Raw genomic sequence first — 21203 nt, forward strand, 5'->3', positions numbered from 1 at the left:
CCGAGGACAGGGATTGACCAAACACCTGGACACGGTAGCCCAGCCAAGTCGGCATGGAAAAGCCACCGTGTCTGGCCCTGCTCACCTGTCCAGGTACAACGAGACGACCAGGCCGCTCACTGAGGGGGCCGTAGGCCAGCTGGGGAGGAGCTTTCCCACGCCTTCTTTGGGGCTCCCCGAGCCCCTCGAGCCCCTCCCCATTTTGGGGTGGCAGATGTCCTGGGGAGGCCCCTGGAGAGGTGGCCCAGCACCCGCCCCCCCAAAGGAGCAACAGGCTGTGGTGTCACAGACACAGCTTTGGTATCACCTGGTTCCTGGGCTGCAGGGCATAGGCGTCCAGGGGTGGCGTTGGGGTGGTGGGGGCCGCAGTGCCCCTTGGCTCTCGGCTCAGTTTGCAGCTGAGAGGGCCCGTCCCTAAAGGGACTCAACCCGGGCCACAGCACAGGTGGGTTTGAGAGGTGGGCTCCAGGTGTCCTCCCACCCTCTGCCATGGGGTGGCCGCTCCTCAGGGGTCTTTGGGGGGAGCTTTTCCCTGCAGACCTCTCTTCATAGTGCTCCCCCCCCACTTCCTGTTCTATTTTAAGATTTTTCAGTCCAAGGGAAAGGAAAATGGGACAAAGAAATATATGTGTGCTTGCAGCAGAGAGCGCGGCGTGGAGGTGGCCGCCAGGAGGCATCCGCAGCTGATTCGCACGAGAACATTCAAGTTGGCCGGAGGCAGGGGAGGGCTGAGCACTGAGACCAGCCCTAGCTACAAGTGGGGAAACTGAGGCCTTAGACTTCTAAAGCCAAGACCCCCTCCCTGCTGCCCTAAGTAACATCTTGAGCATGCTTGCTCTTCACACCTGTTGTCTTAATAATAGAATGCAATCTTTTGCCTCCCTGCCCCACCCCTAGATGTCATTTAAAAATTAATATGTTATTTGGTCTATTTACAAACCACAGTGTGTGCAGCCGGTTAGCCTGGAAGCCCCTGGTGAAGGGGCAGCTCCGGTGGGAGAGCCCGGTCCCCGTGTCCTGGCCTGGCAGGGACTGCTAAGCCCCGCCCCTTCAGGCAGCTGAGGGCCGCAGGGCCCTGCTTTCCTGTCCTTTGTCTGCTGGGCACGCCTGGCGGGTCCTGTTCACACACCTGGCACGTGCCGAGCCCCATCCCAGACCAAACTGAGCCCATGGGGACACTCACCATGACCCTAAGTCACCCTCGCCAGCCAGTGGTGGCTCATGGTGGCCGGAGGGGACCACCGCCTGGTGGCCTTTGGCTCCCTGGACAGCACGGCTGGTATTGGAGGGTGACTTGTATTCCCTCTGAAAAGCTTGAGTCCTAAGCCCCAGACCTGCGAATGAGACCTCATTTGGAAACAGGGTCCTTGAAGACGTGAAGGAGGCAAACCGGAGCAACTGGGTCCTCACCCGTCAGGGCTGGATCCTTAGTGGGAAGAGGGGACTGTGGGCACCAAGACAGAGGAGGACGCATGTGATGGCGGTGGCAGAACTGGAGGGGCGCAGCTGCAAGCCAAGGATGCTGGGATGGCCGGCCACCCCCGAAGATGGAAGGGGCCAGGAAGGATGCACGCCGCCCCCCACCCAGAGCCTTCAGCTGGGTGGGATACACACAACACCCTGACTTTGCATTTCAGATTTCTGGCCCCCACCCTGAGAAAAGAAATCTCTGTGGCCCTCAGCTCCCGGGCTGTGGGTCTGGCCCGCGCTGGGCAAGCCGCCTCCCAGCTCTAGGTTACTGGGAGGGCACGCTGGAGCTCACGCCATCCCTCCATTCCAGAAGGAGCCAGGGCAGTTCTTCAAGTCCCTCACAAAGATGCTCCAGTGGGCTGGAACTCATGGGCGCTGACCACCATGCTGGGAAGGTCGGCAGGGCTGCAGTTTCTGGCTCACAGGTGAGGGGACTGGGCTTGGGGAAGGAAGGCGCTGATCCCGTTCCTGTGGCTCCTGAGGGTGGAGGTGGCCCCTGGGCTGACCGTGGTCACGGTGTGAGGTGGCCCGATTCCCACAGGGACCCAGGAGGGCAGGTACAAGGCAGGGCCTGAGCCCCCAGTGCAGGCTGGGGAAAGGAGCTGCTGCTGGAAGCTTCTAGGTGCCCCCTGGGAGCCCAGAGCCGGCCCCAGCCATCTGGGAAAGGACAGGGCCAGGCTCCCGGGGCGACACAAGCTCCCACAGCCCTGGCTCTGCTTTTTCCCCTCCCTCCCTGGCTCTTTCTCCTTCTACAAATATTTGCTGCTGCTCGGTGAACTGCTGCTATGGTTACAGGCATCCCAGGAGCCGAGGGTCCATGTTGGACTTTCAATCTCTTTAAAATGCAGGGTCCACAGTAAACAGCCACTTCTTCAAGGCCCAAGCCTGCAGGCGTCAGCGTCACCACCACCCCAGGCTTCAGGGCCCCGGACAACTGAGGAACAGAAGGAAGAGAAGCTCCAGGGTTGCACCAGGCCCCCGCCGGGGAAACGCCCCAGGGTTCATCCCTGCCCCGAAGAGGGGTCTCTCCTGGGCAGCAGGGTCCCCAGTCTCCAGTGGCCCCAGGGACTGAGTTCTGATTGGGACACTCCTCCACCCCCACCCCCCACACCAGCAGGGTCACCCGGAGCAAGTTTTCTGAGGCTTCGATTGCTCATCTGTAAAAGCAACCCATCCCGTGGACTGATTTCAAAGGCTACAGTAGCTGAGAGTGGAGACCATGTTCTGTGAGAAGACGAGCGTGGTGGTGACTGCACAGCTGACCCCGCCATCTGGCAATGACAGATGTAAACGGCCACTTTGCGTTCTTCTTCCTAGCATCCGCTCTGTGTGACTCGGAGACCAGGGACATAAAGTCCCCGAGCTTCAGTTTCCCACCTGTAAAAGGGGAGAACAAAGCACAAGCTCCTGAGGATTGAAGGAGCCAAGATACACGTGTTAGCTATTGCTGTGTAACAAATTGCTCCAAAATTTAGCAACTGGAGACCAAGACATTTATTATTTCAGTCTCTGGAGGCCAGGAATCCTGTACAGGCTTAGCTGAGGGGTCTTCTGACCTGGGACTCCTCATGAAGCTATGGCCAAGAAGCTCTTGGATGAAGTTCTTGTCTCTGGAGGCTTGACCAGGGCTGCAGGATCTGCTTCCGAGAGGGCAGGAGGTCTCCAGCATCCATAACGTGGGCCTCTCCATACACCTGTTCATGGCAGCTGGCTCCCCCCAGCGGGTGATCTGAGAAAGGCAGGCCAAGATGGAAGCATGCAGTCATGTCTTTTATAACCTGCCTTGGAAGCAACAAGCTATCACTTCTGCATACTCTGCTCATCACACAGACCAACCCTGGATGGTGTGTGTGCACGCGTGTATGTGTGTCTTAGTTTCCTAGGACTGCTTTAGCAAAGTGCCACAAACTGGGTGATCTAAAACCACAGTTCTGGAGGCCAGAAGTCTAAAACCAAGGGGTTGGCAGGGCCGCCCTCCCCTAAACCCTGCAGGGAACAATCTTTCCTTGCCTCTTCCAGCTACTGATGCTTTCCTGGCATCCTGCAGCTGCAGCACCTCTAGCTCGGCCTCCATCGTCACACGGCCTTCTCCCCTGTGTCCGTCTGTCTCTGTGTCCACATTTCCTCTGCTTGTAAGGCCATCCGTCCTATTGGCCAGTTAAGTTTGGCCTCCTCTTAATCACATCTTCCTTTTCCCAAATAATGTCACATTCACAGGACCAGAGGTTAGCATGTGAACATGTCTTCTCTGTTTGGGGGGTGGCGTGGGGGGGTGGGGGGGACAAAGCGCAACCCTTCACAGGGTCTATGTAGGTTATGACTACCAGGAGGCAGAGACCATGGTAGGAACCAGGTCTCCCCCGGTGCTGGTACCTGTGAATGCTTAGCGCATGATGGTGACACCGTTGTTACAGGGGACAGAGATCCAGAACCTCAAATGACTTAGGGCTGGAGAAGGGAATGCAGGAAAGACTGCAGGCCTAGAACAGGGATCCCAGGCTTGGAACAGGGACCCCAGAACTGAAACAGGGACCCCAGAACTGAAACAGGGACCCCAGGCCCGGGACCGGTCCCCTAGCTGTCAGTGCTGCAGATGTTCCCAGCACGGAGACCTGGTGAGCAGACCTGCACTGCCCGTGGGGCGGGGGCTGGAGACTGGACTCGCGGCAGCCGGGCAGCAGGATAGAGCTGAGCAGCCTGGACCATTGCTGGCCAGAAGCCGGGCGCGCTCTCCCCCAGCTTGAGCCCAGGGTGGAGAAAGCACAGCGGGCAGAGACTGCCCGGCTGGCCCTGCCTGGGTGAAGCGAGCACCCTGAATCCTCGCCCCTGGGGCTTCTCAGAGGCTGCCCCTGCCACCCCCTGCCCGCCCGCTGCAGGCCACCTGGTCCCCATGTGCACTGTCCACACTCTGAAGCTTTGGGAGCCAGCTTTGCTGGGTTTCTTATTTCTCTCGGTTGTGAGTTTGTGCCCAGCGACAGGCAGCATCCCCTACCCTGTGGGTTTCTAGCTCCTGGTTAGCTTTCCCAGGCTTTAGTTGCTTCGTTCACCCCCTCTGGGGCCTGTGAATGAATCCCAGAGTCACCCGAGTGCTTGGAAGATGCCAAGAGCCTGGGACAGGAGTCTGTGCGTGGCTAACTCCCTCCCATCTCCAGGAATCCGTTCAAATGACACCACCCCAGCGGGGCTTCCCCAACCCCCATCTCAGATGCCCCCAATCCCTCCTGCTCTGTCTTCCTGCCCCTTATCATCACCCGTCATTCCTGTCATTGCCTCGGGTCTTTAAGAATTTATTTTCTGTCTCCCTGCAAGTCAAAAAACCTGTGTAAGAAGAAGAGACGGGGTCTCTCGTACCCTCTGCGTCCACCAGGCCAGCCCAGCGTGCAGAAGGGTCTCACACAGGGGGTCGGAGGTAGAAAACGGATGAAGGAGAAGATGAAACCCGAGGCCCGTCCTGCTGACGTTTACCAGGCAGGGGAGCCATGCGCTGGGCCGGAGGGGATGGCCGCCAGGCTTTGGGACGTGGCTAAGGGACAAGGACCCTGAAGCCCCAGCGTGGGGTAAGGTTCCATATGACGTGCTGCCTTGGATGCCGGGAAGCCAGGAGGGGCCTCGAATAACCTAATCACAGATTCCCCACCCCACCCAGCTCCTGTGGATAAGGTCCCCTGGCCAAACAACCCTCCTTATCACAGGGACGAGGCCCAGTGCTGACTTATTCCTGGGAAACGGACTTCAGTTCCTTGTCAGCCCATGAAACTGCTGCAGTAAGCCCCGCACATCTGCCCACGGGAACCAGGGGTCACCCCACCCTCTTGTCACTACAGAGTCCACCTCCCATGGCCCCAGCTGGCACCCACTGTCCTCTGATCTTGTGTCACCTGCAGTGTCCTCCCCAGGCTGGGAGGACGTGTGATTAACGAGCTGCTGTGAATGTCATCTGTCCAGCACCAGGTGCCATGGGTCAGCCCTCCCCATGACCCACATGGGAGACTCTGCCTCAGCAGTGGCGTGAAGAGGTGAGTGAAATGCCCAGCTGTCCACGGGCCCAGAGACCAGGGGCCAGCCACAATTTCAGGCTCACACTTTGTGGCACTTGTTTTTATCACAAGAAAGCTCTCCCCATTTCCATCTCTATTGGTCTGTCCACTCTCAATTCAGAATCCCCCACACACAAATGATAAGGGTACCAAATATCAATTTCCAATTCTCCCACATACAAAGGGGGGGAAAATGTGACAGACACCAGTCTCACTGGCATGTAAATTATGTTTACTGCATTAGCATGGAAATTGGAGCATCTTTGAGTCCTGCTGAGTTTCTAGGCTATTCTTGATAGATGTGGCTGATCAATTGCAAATGCAGGATGTGATGGTTTAAAGCTGTATGCACCCCAGAAAAGTATGCTCTAAAAGTTAATCCATTCCTGTGGGTGGGGACACATTGTAGGTAGGATCTTGTTTTAGTTTGCTAAAGATGCCAGGATGCAACACACCAGAGATGGATCAGCTTTTAATAAGGGGATTTATTTAGTTACAAATTTATAGTTCTTCAGAGGAAAGGCAGCTGGCATTCCTCTGGTTTTCTCTGTCACACAGGAAGGTACGCTGTGGACATCTGCTGGACTTCCCTCCTGGCTTCTGGGTTCCAACAGCTTTCCCCAGGATGATTCCTTTCTGCATCGCCAGATGTCTGGGTTTGAATTCCGAATGCCGAGATGAGGTAGGCTGAGCTGCTGAGCTCTCTTCTGACCTCTCTTTTAAGGCTCCAGCTGATTAAATTAAACGTCACTCATTGCCGAAGACACTCCCCTTAGCCGACTGCGGATGACAGTCATAGATGAGTTTCACACGCTGATAATTTAGTTCCGCAGCACAGAACAACGGGGTGTCATCACCTGGCCAAGCCGGCACCTGAACCTATCACAGATTCTTTCTGGTGAGTAGGATCTTAAGATATGACCCACCTCCTTTAGGGCGGATCTTAGTCCTCTTACTGGAGTCCTTTATAAGAGAATGAAATTCAGCCAAAGAGAGAGAAAGCCATGCAAGCAAGAAGCTGAGAGCTAGGAAACCCAGAAGAGAAGGGAGAGACCAGCCGACGCTGCCACGGGTTTTGCCATGTGACGGAGGAGTCCAGGAACGCCAGCAGCTGGGCTTCAGGAAGAAAGTATTGTCTTGATGATGCCTTGATTTGGACACTTTCATGGCCTCAGAGCTGTCAGCTTGTAAACTAATAAATACCCATTGCTAAAAGCCAACACCTTTCATGGTACCTGCTTTGAGCAGCTTAGCAAACTAGAACACAGGGAAGCAATGTGACTCAGCAAGAGGAGTGAAGAGGGTTTTTGGCCAATCCTCCTGCCAACATGGAGACAATTGCCAGCTGTGCAACTATTAGGTGCCTACTGTGTGCCAGGCCCTGGGGGAGATTCCCAAGAAATATCCTAAGATGGCAGCCTCTCCTCAGGGCTTAACGGTAATACCCTTTCTTTCCCATGTGTCGGGATCCAGCACCCCCTCAGCGAAGTATCCCTGACCACGCGAGCTGACTTCTCGCCTGCATTTGCACTGCAGTTATTAGAATGGACAGTGGACATTCTTTACACTGCCTCCTCCGCTGTGTTTGGACAGGGGCGCTGAGCCCATACCCATTTTCCAGGGGTGCGCCCTGGCTGCTCTAAACCCACTGGGCTAATTCCATCCTTGGTTCAGCAGCTCAGGCCTGGGCGTGTATTTAGGCCAGAGGAGATGGGCTGGGGGCACCCAGGAAAAACACTTCCTTGCTCTTTGAGAGTGCTATGAGGAAAGACCCTCTTCTTCTGGGCTCTGTGGCGTGAGGATGGAAGGATGGACCGGTGTCTGGGGAACCGTCGGTGGACATGTCCCCTCCAGGGGAAGGTGGAGAGCCCTGCACTCCGTTGTCGGAGCCATTTGGTATTGAGCGCCCCATCTTTGCCCTTCGAAGCATCCTTGGCTGAGATATAACACTCATCAACCTATAGTGCACCACAGATGCCCTAACATGCAGATTCCTAAACCTGCCCCTGGAGACTCTGATTCAGGAGTTGGGGGGGGGGGGGGCGGGCGGCGAGGACTCTGCATTTTTTGCAAACTCCCAAACAATTCTGCTGCTGACAGCAGCGGCGGTGCTGGGACAGGCACTGAGCTTAAATGGCAGCATGCTCTCGGAGAGGCAGTGCCCCGTGGGGTGAAGGGCAGGGGCTCTGGAGTGACACAGCTCTGGGTGTAAGCCCTGGCTCTGTCCTCTCCAGCTGTGTGTCTTTGGGCAAGTCAGTGACAAATTCTGTGGCTGTTTGCTCATCATACATGGGCAGCATTCTTGGCCCACCCGTTCTCCACCCAGGAGCCAGGTGGGCTCTAAATCCCCAATCTGGCCTTTTTCCGGTCATATAATAAAGAACTTGGCTAGTCTCTGTCCCCCATTCTAGGAGATACCCTCTAAATCTTTGGAAATAGGGGCTGTGCAGATGTCATGAAGTCAGATGAGGCCACACTGGCTTAGGATGGCCCTAAGCCCCATGGCCGGTGTTCTTAAAAGAAGAGGGAAATTGGGGCACAGAGACAGACAGACACTGGGGAGAAGGCTGTGTGAAGACGGAGGCAGAAATTACAAGCCGAGTCATGCCAAGGATTGCCGGCAACCACCAAGGAAGAAGAAGATGCAAGGCAAGATTCTTCCCTGCAGGGTCCTGGGGGAGCACAGCTCCTGATTCCTGGATTTCAGAGTTCTAACCTTCGGGACCCTGAGACAATAAATCTCAGATGTTTTAAGCCAGTGTGTGGTATGCATGGCAGGCCTTGGACACTAATGCGGAAGGTCGGACAGGAAAAGCCTCACACTGAGCAGCAGTTCTAAATGTTTAACCAAAGCGGATGGGGTGTCCTTGAGCGGGAGACGCGATGCCTCTGCCGCCACTCCTGTGGCACCTCCCAGATCAGCTGCGCTCCAGGAAGCTGACAGGTGGCCTTCACCCCCGAGGTCCCGACACAGTGAAGCTGTGACCTGGGAGCCCTGCAGCCCCTCCTTGTGTTTACAGACAGGACACCACGGCCCCCAGAGAGGCAGCTGGGCTTAGAAAAGTTAGGTGGGCTTTTGAGATTCCTGTTCTTTCCTCCGGCCTAAGCTACCTCCGTTTGAGCAGATCTCTGTGCAGAGTGAGGGGGACGGGACACCAGACCCAACTAGGCGGACCAGCCGAACCAGCTGGCATTAGGAGGGAGGGCAGACCCCCCCCCCCGCCAGGCACCTGAGCTCCAGGAGATTAGGGGGTGCTGGGCATGGTGCGGTGCCTTCTGCTCCCTGAGACTGCCATGGCTGTCCGCAACCTACTGCCATGTCCTGCAGTCCCTGCTGGCTCAGACGTGACTCCCTGGCCTCCTTGCCACTTATCCAGGTTCAGACCCTAGGACATTGAGAGTTCAGCCCCCCGGACACCCCGAGGCAACCAGGGTCCCTGGGGCTGTGCGCCCACAGCCCGGGGTTCCCGCCGGCACAACGTCAGGGGACTCCACTTGGGTCAGGTGCCCCCAAGACTCTGTTCGTGTCCCCCACCCCAACCCCAAGCTTCCCTAGCAGGGCACGTCTTGTACTGTTATCTGGGGGAACACCTTGTCTCTGGTCATAAATCCCTCGATAGTAGGGGACTCTGCCGGACTTTGCGGTATGAATGAGTAAGTGAAAGTGTCAATTCATTAATGAGTCTCACCTGGTAGACTTGCCTGGGAGCCATTAGAGATGCTACAGTGCGCCTGGCGGCCAGGCCCCGGCACCCCAAGCCCTGGGATCGACCCCCACTCCCGGGGGCGCGCCTGCTGCCAGGGGCAGACCCATTCGTTGCACAGACATTGAGTAAGCACCTAGTATGTGGGCCGGCACTGTTCTAGGTGCTGGGGAGACAGCAAAACCCCTGCCCTGGACGGAGCTTAAATTCTAGACGGGAAAAGATGTTAGACAAGCAAAGCACAACTGAACAGGTGACACCGCAAAGTGGCCTAGAGGGAAGGCCTCGCTGAGCAGGTGCCTTTTGAGAGGAGACCTGAGTGAAGGGAAGGAGACAGGTCCAGGCCACCCAACAGAAACAGTTCTATGTGTCCTGACAGCCATCTGAAAAAAAGGAAACAGAAAAGGTGATAGCAATTTAATAATACATTCATCTGACCCAATATAGATAAAAAATATTACCATACTACGTCAGCTTGTGATCAATTTAAGAAGGACCCTTGAACTAGTCCGCATTCATTGCTTTTGGTGCTAAGATGTAGTTGCTGGCGTGCGTTCCCCATGCATGGCACATGTCCATTCAAATGAAGCTTGTTTTTTAAGGGCCCCGTGGCCACATGGGACCAGGGGCTTCCCTCCAGGCAGCGGGAAGGGGAAGTGCCAACGCCCTAAGTGGAAGGTCTGAGATGAGCCCTCCCTTCTCCCTTCGGGGCTGTCCGAGGAGGCGGGAAGGGACGCGAGGACAGCTCTTGCTCTCCTGGGGTAGCTGTGACAAAGCAGGACGAGCCGGGGGCTTCCACAACGCACATCTATTCTCTCCCCATTCCGGAGGCCAGAAGTCCAGAACCAAGGTGTGGGGAGGCCGCGCGCCCCCCGAGGGCTCAGGGCAGGGCCCCTGCTGGCCTCACCCAGCATCTGGGGGTGCCAGCCACCCTCGGTGGCCCGTGGCCTGTAGATGCGCCCCTGCGTCTCTCCTCCGGCCACGTGGCCACCTTCTCCCCGGGCCTGGGTCTCTGCGCCCTTCCCCCTAAGGACCCCGGTCACATTGGGGTCCACCCTAAGCCGGCATGACCTCATCTTTTTAATTTTTTTTATTTTAATAACTTTTATTGTTGCGCCTAGTTTTTTTTTTAATCCAACTTAACAGCATGCAAACACTAACATTCTTACCATATGATCATTCCATTCTTGATGCATAATCAATAATTCACAGTATCATCACATAGTTGTATATCGATCATCATGATCATTTCTTAGAACATTTGCATCCATTCAGAAAAAGAAATAGGAAGAAAACAGAAAAAAAATCATGCATACTATACCCCTCCCTTTCATTGATCACCAGCATTTCAATCTATAAATTTATTTTAACATTTGTTCCCCCTAGTATTTATTTATTTTTCATCCATATGTTTTACTCGTCTGTCGATAAAGTAGATAAAAGGAGCATCAGACACACGGTTTGCGTGACCTCGTCTTAACTAGTTACACCAGCAAAGAAAGACCCTATTTTCAAAATAAGGCCACAGTCACGGGTCACAGGGGTTAGGACTTCAGCATGTCTCTTGGGGTGTCACGGTTTCAGCCGCAACACACAACGTGGGAGAGGGAGGGTGGCAGTGCAGCTTCCGGGGCCTCGGCGCCCACTGACAGACCACAGGGGACCCGGGAGAAGTCCGGGGGGCCACAAGGAGCAGCTTCCAGTAAACGAGGAGGGAGAGATGGCACCCAGGCCAGCGTGGGCGGGGGGCGGTGCGGGGCTGGGTCTGTGGTCTGTCCTCGCAGCAGAACCGAGGGGTGACCCAGGTGAAGCGGGAAGGACTCAGATCCTGGGCCGGGGTCCTGGGGGCTGCGTGAGGGTGGGACATGGGCGCTGGGGTGGGAGGTGTCTGTGGGCCCGGGTGGAGGTGTGTGCCCGGGAGCAGGAAGTGGGAGAGAGCACAGAGGGATAGGGGCGTGGGGACCCAGGCACAGAGCGTGAGTTTAAGCCGCAAGAGAAGCCAGGGAGGGAGTGGACAGAGAGGGGCCAGGCTAGGGCCAGCCTGCGACATGCCTGCGTTTAGGGGCCAGGGCAGGAGGGGAGCTGAGCGGAGGCTCCCCCGGGGTGGGGGAGCCGGGCAGTGTGGAGAAGGGGGTTCAGGAAAGAGGGAGACCGGGCGCCACCTCTGCTATGGTGGCCCCCAGGATCCCTCCCCAGTGGGCTCCCCTAGCCGGGGGTCTGCACCTGAGCCCGCCCGGCCCCTTTGGCCCTGGTCCTCCCCGGGGGGGACGGGATAGCCTGACCCCTGTGTCAAAGGACAGGGCGGAGAGAAAGACAGAAGAGCAGTTCAGAGGGCATTGTGGGGGTGGGGTGGGGGGAGGGTAAACACTTTTTATTAGGATTAAAAATATATATATTTTGCTGCCGAGGGCTCTGGCTGGGGCCAGCTTTGGGAAGGTCTGCGTGTTACTGGCCAGGTTTTAGGCCTTTGGGTTACAACAGTCACCCACCCACAGGCCTGACATAAGATATGGGGCGCCCAGTAAAATTTGAGTTTCGGGTAGGAATAAATAATTTATTGTAGAATAAGTATGATGAGATATACTTGCACTACAAACTGTTTCTTATTGCTCTAAATTCATATTTAACTGGGTTTCTTGGAATCCCAGCTGCCCCATCTGGCAGCCTCACCCAGCCCCAGCCTGGCTCCCCACAGGGAGGGCTGGGGGCCAAGCAGGGCTGGAGGGGAGGGCCGCCCCTCCCCCAGCCCCTCCCCCAGCCCCTCCCCACCCCCGCCCTTTCCCCCATCTCAGCCCCTCGCGGGTTGCGGACAGAACACTTTTTTTCTGTTACACCTCCACGTAGAGGGAATCAATAACAAATTTAGGCAGAAAACACAGTTGTCAAGGAAAAAAAATGGAGTGAATTCAGAGTTCATTAGGCAAGTTAATCAAATAGGCTTGAGCCGTGTCCCGGGGCTTCTTGGGGCTGTCGGGCCCTCCCCCTCCCCCCAGCAATGCTGCTCCAGATGGGAAGCCTTTGGGGTGGGGGTGGGGGCGTCTGCGAGGTGGGAGCAGAGGGGTGCTGGGGGGGGCGTCACAGGGCAGGGTGGGGCCCGCAGGCTCAAGGAACGCAGCGCCACCTTCACCCCGGTGGGGGGACCACCCACCGGCTCTCATACTCCTTTTCCCTGCACAGGAGAAAGAGGACAAGGGACCGCCACCGGCCAAATGAGGTCTGCTCTTCCACTGTGCTCACCGGGGCCCTGCCCTGCAGCCCCAGGAGCGGAGGCAGCCAGCAGCCGGGGGTGGGGCTGAGAGTCCAGAGGTGCCAGAGAAGTTAACAAAGCAACAGGGACTGTGGGTGGCCGTGAGGAGGCTTCCCTAAGCGGCCTGGCTGTCGAGTCTGCCCACCTGGCACTCACCTGGCACCCACCTGGCACCCACCTGGCACCCACCTGGAACCCATCTGGCAGCCGATCCCCTCATTTGTGGGGTCAGTCTTATGTATCACCGTAGACGGCCAGTGCAAGGGAAACCCCGAGCTTGCCTGGTTCCCAGGCCAGAGGCCCACGGCTGCTGGAGCACTGGACCCCAGGGTCAGAAAGCCAGCTCACACAGCCACCCCGAGCTCAGCTGCTCTGGGATTTAGGGACCCCAGCAGAAGGGACAGGCCGGGCTCGGCGGCTGGGAGGTCACCCAGAAGCAGAAGTCCTGTCACTGTTCCCCTCCTCTTATCAGAGGGGCCTTCACTGGGGTTTCCCAGGAAGCAGCCCCTGAGAGGAGAGTTGGGGGAGGCAGTTTAGTGGGAGGTGAACCCAGGAAGCAGGAGTGAGGGGGCTGGGGGCGGGGCCCAGGCGGGGAGGAGAGGAAGCCATGAGGGAGCAGGGGGGGCAGCTGGGGGCAGCCACCACGGGCAGCACAGAACTTGAGCTGCGCCTCTGTGCTCAGGGCAGCCGTGAACTCTGAGCTAACCATCCCCAGGGCCAGAGGCACTTGAGGGCCAGCTGCCAACTTGTCCTGGAGCCACCCTCGGACTGCCGATGAGCTCGGGACAGCGGTGGGGGCCTGGGCGGGTGCGGCCGGCATTCCAGCCCCTGCTGTGTTGAAGGAACGTGGGCTGTGGGCACCAGGAGAAATGGACGGTGGATGCCTGGGAGACCAGGGCCAGCAGACTTGGAGGTTTGGCCTCCACTCTTCCTTTCAGAGTGACGATAGGTGCCACAAATAGAACAAAGCGGGACAGCCGAGATGGAGCAGGGCAGCTTCAGAGAAGATGAACACAAAAGGGCTCTCTGAGACCTAAAGGGCAAGAAGGAGGCAGCCATGCAAAGCCTGGGAAGAGCATGTGCAAAGGCCCCGAGGCTCAGGGGGGCTTAGGTGGCTGGAGGGAGAAGGGCTGCTGTGGGTGGAACATAGGGTAGGGGAATGGGGGCTAAGAGGGCCAGGACGGGCCCAAATGATGCAGGTCATTCTGCAGGGATTTGGGATTCTGCAGGGATTTGGGATTTTATGTGAAATGGGATAAGCCATTGCAGGCTTTTACATAACAAAAAGCCTCAATATTCCGTGGCTTGGAACAACCATCATTTCTTCTCCTGCTCAGTTGTTCTATGGGTCGCTGGGCAGCTCTGCAGCTCAGAACTCATAGCTTGGTCCGTGGCCCTGGCTGGAGGGGCCACAGCTGCCCTGGGACGTCTTCCCCTCATGCCAATGCAGAAGTGCAAGGAGGTGGCTTTGAAAGGATGATGTGCCCTAGAAAAGCCATGTTTTAATCCTGATCCATCCGGTGGAAGCAGCCATTTCTTTTGATCCCTATTCAGCACTATAGGTTGGAGATTTGATTAGATTATCTCCATGGAGATGTGGCTCACCCAATTGTGGGTATCAACCTTTGATTAGAGGGAGATGTGACTCCACCCACTCCAGGTGGGTCTTGATTAATTTACTGGAATCCTTTAAAAGAGGAAACATTTTGGAGAAAGCTTCAGAACCACTAGAACTAGCAGAGCCCACAAAGCCAGAGATGGAGAAGGAAAATGCCCCTGGGGGAGCTTCATGAAGCAAGAAGGCTGGAGAGAGAGCTAGCAGACGTCACTATGTTCACCATGGGCCTTTCTCCAGTTGAAAGAGAAACCCTGAACTTCATCGCCCTTTCTTGAGTGAAGTTACTCTCTTGTTGGTGCCTTAATTTGGGCATTTTCTCAGCCTAAGAACTGTAAACTTGCGACTTAATAAATTCCCCCTTTTAGAAGCTATTCTGTTTCTGGCATATCACGCCCCAGAAGCTGGCTAACTAGAACACGGGCCCAGTACCCACAAGTCTTCAAGCCTCTGTCCACCTCGTGCCCACCCCTGTCCTGTTGGCCAAAGCAAATCACGTGGCCGGGCCCCATGTCAGTGGGTGGGGCGCACCCCTACTGACCAGGTGGCTGTGTCTTCCAGCTGCGGGGGAATGAAGAAATCCCACTGCAAAGCTAGTCCACAGCAGGGGCTGTGGAGGTGCAGAGCCAGACTTTGGAAGCACAGCACAGGGTGGGGGTCTGGGTGGCCGGTGCACACCACACCCCATCTTCTCACCTCCCCGAAGGTTTTGGCATCATTCCCTCCCTCCCTGCCTCTGGCACCCCCCCCCCACACACACACACAAAAGATCTGTTCAAGTCCTGCTCCTGGGACCTGTGAAGATGGCCTCATCTGGAAACAGGGGCTCTGCAGGTGTAGTTAAGTTAGGATGCGGCTACCCCAGGTTAGGGTGGAATCTAATCCAGTGACTTGCATTCTTATAAGAAGAGGGGAATTTGGGCACAAAGTCACAGGCTTAGGGGAGCAGCCACGTGAAGGCAGAGGGAGAGGCCGGAGTGATGCATCTGCAAGGTGGCCCTTCGTGAGGTCGGCCCTGGGACACTAAGGCCCCCCACCCCCCCTTAGATGGAGTTGGCATTCGATGCCCTTGGCCGTCCCTTGGTCCGAGGCCAGAAAGGTCAACAGGAGAAGGACACAGAATCCTGGTCGGAGACAGACTTTTTCAAAGACTTGATAAATAAATTACCGCTCATGTTTAATTCAAAGCCCCGGCTGCCTACAGAGGTGATCTTTCAATTAGAGCGGCTCTGAGGGGTCTCTCCCCACCTCTCCCGGGCCTCCCTGCCTTGCTCCTCCGGCTGATCCCACAGCCCCCCTTGGACAAGCCTAGAATAAAATCCAGACTCCTTAGGGGCCGGCACCCAGCCTGAATTTGCCCCTTCTGGGTCACTTTCCATCACAGCCCTGTTTCCTCTTCCCCATCGCTCTCAGCGTGGCGCGACTTTTTCGTGGGTTTTGCTTGTTTCCTTAGTGTCCGGCTGCCCGGTGAGAGTGTCACCTCTTGTCCCTGCTGCTTCCTCAGCACCCAGAGCAGGGCCCAGCTCCAAGTGGGTGCTCGGTCAGTATCTGTGGGTCGCAGCGTGTCCCCCAGGAGCCTTTTCTTTCCTAAGCTGAGCACGCCCAGTCCGTCTGGTTTTCCCTCGGTGGGGAGGAGGCTGAGCTCCTGCCTTGGCCTCATACCCTTCTCTGGGCTCCAAGCCCTGCAACGCCGCAGGAAGGTGGCGGGGGTCCGGCAGCCCGTGTCTGCAAGGTCCTGCACCCGGCCCGTGCCTCACTGAGCCCCCGGGGATGGTCCTCCCCACCGCCCATTTTCCAGATGAGGAAACCGAGGCACGTGGAGATAAAGTGACCTGCCTGAAGAGGCAACACCAGTAAGTGCAGCGGAGGCGGGATTTGTACCCAGGTCGGACGTGTCCAAGGTAGGCGCCCTGAACCACACTTCTAGAAACTTCTCTCTAACCGCTAAGCGAGCTCATGCACACATGCTGCCCACCCCTGGCTTCCTGAAATCCCTAGTGGCAATGCTCAGACCCAGTGATAGAAGAAAGAAAAATTCTTCTCCTGGGGACTGAGAGCAGACTAAGGGCTTGTGCCGTAAAGAATTTAGGCTCAGATCAAAGAGATCTGGCCTTTGTCTCTGGTCCTTGGGGAGTGTCTTCCAAGCCCCTGGGGATATCCCGAGTGATTGTGTGTGTGGGGGGGTCTTTGTTATTCACGGTGGGTCCCCCACCCCTGAAAGTTTCTGCTAAGAGGTGACCCAGGGTGGGACTACCCACACAGGTGGTCTTAGGGTGGGGGCTGGCTGGGCCAGGAGGACCCACCAGGTGGTTAGAGGGTCGCTGCATAGCCCGAGAGGAGGGGGCTGGGGGCTGAGCTCAGCCATGCGCGCTCAATTCCATCTCTCATGTCCATGGGTGAGACCCCGATAAAAGCACACATGGATGTGCCAAGAGGGTGGTGTGTCCCCAAGGATGATCGATGGACGCTCCACACTTGGGGGCACCCCCCGCCAGACCTTGCCCCATGCATGTCTTCTTTTGTCTGGTTCTGACTTGTATCCTTTTGTTATAACAAAACTGTAATCGTAATTATAGCGTTTCCCTGCCTTCCGTGAGTCATTCTAATGACTTGTCAAGTCTGTGGGAGTCTGTGCGGACCCCCAGATTTGTAGCCAATAGGTCCGAAGTGAGGGTGATCCTGGGCTGGGGTCTGAGGTGAGAGCAGCCCTGTGGGAACTGTTCCCTCTAAGCCTGTCCTTGGACCCTAACTCTTAACAGTTCTCAGTTAATGTTTGGATTTGCAACCTGTTCTCTAGTCTTTGCCAAAACCACATTCTGTTCCCAGTTCAGCATTCCCTTTTGTGAGACTGTCTCGGTGCCCACGTCCAGCCTGCCTTAGCCGACTGACTCCTCCAATCCTGGTATTTGGTTGGTGTTTTCAATCTTCATTTTCCCCCATGAGAGAACCGAGATCCCAAAAGCCTGAGTAACCCTGTCACCCAGCTCGGGGGTGTCAGAGTCAAGAAATGAGCCTGTGACGGTGGAATCGACCCTTCCTTATTCCACAGCGATTGCACCAGCTGCTGCCAACATCACTGACGCTTAATGAGCACTTAGGATGGGCCAGGCAGGGGTTAACTCACTGGGCCCTAGCTTACAGCCCTCGGAGGCAAGTGCTACTTTTATCCCCGCCTTACGGGTGAGGAGCTGAGGGTCCCTCTGGTTAAGGGGCTCACCCAGGGTCACCCCAAGCCCTTGTTCTTGGCTATTGTTCTGGGTGGAAACGGGTCCCCCAAATAGATCTGCTCCAGTCCTAACCCCCAGGACCTGGGAGAGTGGCCTTATTGGGAAATAAGCGAGGATAAGATCACACTTATCGAATAAGAAAAGCAAGACACCGAGAGAAGACGGTCGCACAGAGACGGAGGCCGCGACTGGAGCGATGGGCTCCCAAGCCAAGCACTGCCGGCCACCGCAGGAGACTGCAAGAGATGATTTCTATTGTTGAAGCCACCCAGCCTGCAGCGTATCATTCCGGGCGCCCTAGGAACAAAGCAGCCACTGTCTGCGATTTCCTCTCTGTCACAAAATACTTGCTAATGCAACAGGGGGATCATCTTAAGTTACCGCTAATACCAAGGTTTGCGTAGAGATGGGGCTTGGCTGGAGGCTGCAAGGGAGATGGTGGTCGGGAGCCAGGGAGGCTGTTTCGAGTTTTCTTGGGCTGGATGGAAAGTCCCAGAGAGGGCTGTGGAGAGCGGCCCTCCTTGATGATTTTGTCCTGTTGATGTGGGAAAAGACCAGCCACACCTGATCGAAATTTAAATCCCCAGTACAAAGAATCCAAACTGGATAACTGCCCCCGCCCCCATCCTGGCCCTAAGCCACCCCACCCCAGGTGGCTGGGCCACGTCTTGCTTATGCCAGGACACTGGGAGGGTTTGTGTCCACACGGCCATGTGATTTGGGATCGACAGCTGGCAATGGAGGCACAGGCGAGGCTGAAACAGAGGCATCTATTGGAAGCTCCCAGGAGAGGAGTTTTCCTTTTGTTGCACATTAAGTCATTACAACAGCAGGAAAGGAGAGGGGATGTGCATTTCCCCACCGTATGTACACAGTGCTTTAATGCACGGGCTCCCGGGGAAACGGGCAGAGGACGATTAGCTGTACATCTGGGCCAGTCTTTTCCTTGCGGGAATTTCAGGAGCCTGGACTGAGGTTGCTCCACCCTGTGGCCTGAGTTTCTCTCTCTGCATCCCAGGTCCAAGGCCGGCTTAGAACCCTGGAGGCCATTGCGGGGTGTCTGGCCCCTGCCTAAATCAGTGTCCCAGGGTCCCCCTCCCATGCATATGTATTTATATATATATACATCAATTTTTTTATTATTGTGAAATATATATACAGAGAAGTGATACCTTTCAAAGTACATTATAGCAAGTCATTATAGAACAGATTTCGGTGCGTGGTATGGGTTACAGTTCTGCAATTTTAGGTTTTTCCTTCTAGCTGCTCCAAGACGCTGGAGATTAAAAGAAATATCGCTATAAAGATTCAGCACTCATGCTCATTTGTTAAATCCTAACTTCTCTGTTACAACTCCTCCTTCTCCTTTGATTTTTCTCCCTCTCATTAGGAGTATTTGGGCTGTGGCCATTCTAACTTTTTCATGTCGGAAGGGGCTGTTGATACTATGAGGTGGGGGGTGGAACCAGCTGATGTTCTGGAGAGGCTGGGCTAGGTGTCAGGGCTTATCTGGTCCAGGGACCCATCTGGAGGGTGTAGGTTTCTGGAAAGTTACATTACTGCCTGGAACCCTTGTAGAACCTCAGATCAAGCCGAGTCCCTTTTCAGGCTCAGTCATCTCCCCCAAGCTTGCTCCTGCGTCCCTGCCACTGAGGCCCCAGTACTCCTGACCGCTGCTGGTATGAGGCCAGGCCACCGCACTGCCCAGCACCGCCGTCTGCTGGCAGGAGGGGAAGTTGGAAGCCGGCAGCCCCATCCGCGAGCCCGTGACAATGACCCAGCTGGCCGTGTGCATTCGGCAGAACTGAACTCGGAAGCTCTGGGAGCCCCTAGGTGACATGGGGGCAGCCCCGTGAGCTGGCTGCAGGCGAGAGGGCCAGAGCCAACGCTGCTGCCTCCGTGGGCAGGAGGCAGGTGGAGGCACCTGTTCCCTCACCTTCCGATGGCAGGTGGGCTGCTCTTTCTTCCCTCCCCTGCTGTGCTTACCCGGGACTGTGGTTGGAAAGAGGACACCCAAGCTAGCTCTTGAAGGAGAATTTTACCCTGTTTTAGGGTTCTGGGCTGCTTGAAGCCAATACTATGCCTGACTTCAGGGGGCAGGGAGGTGCGATCGTGCCTGGGTCCAGGAGGAAAAAAGTGCTGGATGGTGGAGAGCAGTAATAAAGAGCCCCACCCCACCCCCAGATGTAATGACAGCAGGACGAGCACCCGCAGGTCCGCATGTGTTAACTGATTTACTCCTTGACAGCCGTCGGATGAGGAAGGCATTGTTTTCATCCCCGTTTTAGAGACCAGGAAACTGAGGCTCAGAGAAATGAAGTCACTTGGTCGAGGCCTGCCCAGCTGCCCAGTTGGTGCCACCCCCAGAAGAGTGGAACTGATAGGGCCACCAGGGGTGGCCCCCAGGCTTTTTGGGTTCCCCCAGAGCTGGCTGGACTGGGCGGCAGCAGTCTCTTAGCTGTGGATCCAGGCGTGGTAGCAGAGGATATGATTCTGCCTCTGATGGAAAGAGTCGCCGAGAGGATAAACTGAAATCAACACACGCTTTATGGGTTGGCCGTGCACCCAGCAGAAACCCCCGCCCCCCACTACCAACATCTGTGACCTCAGAAATGGTAGCTTTGGCCCACTGAGGAAATGGTAGTTTCTACCCCCAAACTCTCTGGACTCTCCAGTGGTATTTTGTGGGTCCAAATCCTTGGCTTTTGACAAATTTCATCCTAATACTGCTCCCCAGGACCCAGTCCAAAGCCTCCTGGATGGGCAGCCTTGAAATTGAGTAAGGCCATGGATTTTGAAGGCTTGTGATTGTATTTGTCTGCAAGTAATGGCAAACCCCAAAAATAGTATGTTAAATAAGTAAGACGGTTATTTGCCTCCTGAAATAAGAATCCTGGAAAAGGCAGTTCAACAATGCTGATTACTTTTTGCCTACATACTCTCCCATTTTTTTTTTTTGTTTTTTAAATAATTTTTTATTAATTAAAAAAATTACAAAAACGCAAACATCCTTAATATATTCTCATTCCGCTCTACATATATAATCAGTAATTCACAATATCATCACATAGTTGCATATTCATCATCATGATCATTTCTTAGAACATTTGCATCAATTCAGAGAAAGAAATGAAAAGACAACAGAAAAATAAAAAGAAAACAGAAAAAAAAATTTTACGTACCATACCACTTACCCCTCCCTTTCATTGATCACCAGCATTTCAAACTGAATTTATTTTAACATTTGCTCCCCCATTATTTATTTTTATTCCGTATGTTCAGCTCGTCTGTTGACAAGGTAGATAAAAGGAGCATCAGACACAAGGTTTTCACAATCACACAGTCACATTGTGAAAGCTATATCATTACACAATCATCATCAAGAAACATGGCTACTGGAACACAGCTCTACATTTTCAGGCAGTTCCCTCCAGCCTCTCCACTACATCTTGGATAACAAGGTGATATCTACTTAATGCGTAAGAATAACCTCCAGGATAACCTCTCGACTCTATTTGGAATCTCTCAGCCATTGACACTTTGTCTCATTTCACTCTTCCCCCTTTTGGTCGAGAAGGTTTTCTCAATCCCTCGATGCTGGGTCTCAGCTCATTCTAGAGTTTCTCTCAATCCTTTGATACTGAGTCTCAGCTCATTCTAGGTTTTCTGTCCCATGTTTCCAGGAAGGTCCACACCCCTGGGAGTCATGTCCCACATAGACAGGGGGAGAGTGGTGAGCTTGCTTGTTGTATTTGTTGGAGACAGAGGTCATATCTGAGCAACAAAAGAGGCTTTCTTGGGGGTGACTCTTAGACCTAATTTTAAGTAGGCTTGACCTAACCTTTGTGGGGTTAAGTTTCATGTGAACAAACCCCAAGACTGGGGGTTCAGCCTAAAGCTTTG

This window comes from Tamandua tetradactyla, chromosome 23, assembly GCF_023851605.1.
Source record: "Tamandua tetradactyla isolate mTamTet1 chromosome 23, mTamTet1.pri, whole genome shotgun sequence".
Taxonomy (NCBI): domain Eukaryota; kingdom Metazoa; phylum Chordata; class Mammalia; order Pilosa; family Myrmecophagidae; genus Tamandua; species Tamandua tetradactyla.